The sequence below is a fragment of the Crocodylus porosus genome, unplaced genomic scaffold (assembly GCF_001723895.1).
Source record: "Crocodylus porosus isolate Cpor-Errol unplaced genomic scaffold, CroPor_comp1, whole genome shotgun sequence".
Lineage (NCBI taxonomy): Eukaryota > Metazoa > Chordata > Crocodylia > Crocodylidae > Crocodylus > Crocodylus porosus.
In genome coordinates, this window is record NW_017728912.1 from 34,484,175 (window position 1) to 34,485,605 (window position 1,431).

The following is a 1,431-nucleotide window of genomic DNA, read 5'->3' on the forward strand; positions in this document are numbered from 1 at the left end:
TTGGAGAAACAAAACAATAGTAAATTACACAGAAACTTAGAAGGTTAACTTAAACAACTATCTATGCATAGGGCTATCCCAAGGCATGCAGGAATGCGGATTCCTTATCTCAGAACATTTGAATTAAGCAGTATCAGCACTTCTGGTCTTTGTTTTTTTCTAGTCAAGTAAGCCAATTACTTCTACATAGGAAAGAAGGCTTGGACTACAAGTGCATTATTCCATGAAAAGATTGATTCTGAGGTATTCAACCTTCACTGGCACTGAGTCTTTGAATGGCTCACAGGAAACTTTTTTAGTAAAAAACATTTTGTAAGTAAAAAACAAACTCATTTTTCAATATACTCTGGAGTGTTTTTCTTTTTAAAAGAAAATTGTCATCTAATGGAAGAGGCCTATCTTTAAACAGTTGAGAATAACACTGATCTCTGACTTCTGGCACACCGACAGCAAAAGAGCAAAGGTGGTTCTCTTCTGCATAGTCTGAAGGAGAAACAGGATAAATTAGCCTGTGTTGCCATGACTAACTAGACTGCTGCCGGCATCCAGACCAGCAACGGTCTTAACCTTTTGGTGCATTCACTGCTGCAACTGCAATGTAGGTATACTCCACACGTTCCAGATACTGTTACAAAGCTTTTACAATATTTCCAGTATTGTATGAATGACACTACCCTTTGCTAGTCATTCTGTTGACTTGAAGGGTATGAAACAGCTACTTTTCTTATATTTGCCCTGTGGATTTGTTCTTTCCCAACTTGAGACTAAACCTGTCAGTGCTTATATTCTCAAAGACCTGCTGCCTTTCAGATGACTATGTGGTTTCACAGGTATGTGAGAAACAGATTGTAGTAGAAGAACCCGTTTTTGTCATTCAGCAACACTAGAAGATAATGAGTTTGTTATTCACCAAACAAAATATCTAATTGCTTTTTAGCTCTTACGCCTATCACCTCTTGTGGAGCTGTATAACAAGAGCATTACCCTTTAAAAAGATTTGTATGCTGCCTCCTGTCGAACATTTACTTTATTAAAGAATACATTTCTTCCAGTATGTGATAAAACAGCAGGTCTGAAGGAAACGATCTAAGTTTCTTGGCAGTGAGGTCAAGCAAAGCCAGGTGTCCAAGGAGAGGGATCGTCTCCTTAAGCAGCAACCATCCAAGCCCAAAGGAAGGTAATCCCAATGAGGATCAAAGGGAGCAGGAGAGCACACAAGCCTCCATGGCTCACCAAAAGCATCCAGGAATGTCTCATTTCTAAAAGGGTGGCCTACACCCAATGGAAAGAAGGGGACATCACCAGGGAGGACTATACTGCAGTTGCTCGGAGATGTAGGGGGGCAGTCAGGAAGGCCAAGGCAGAGATGGAATTAGGGCTAGCTTCCCAGATTAAGGACAATAAGAAGTCCTTCTTTAAATACATAGGGGG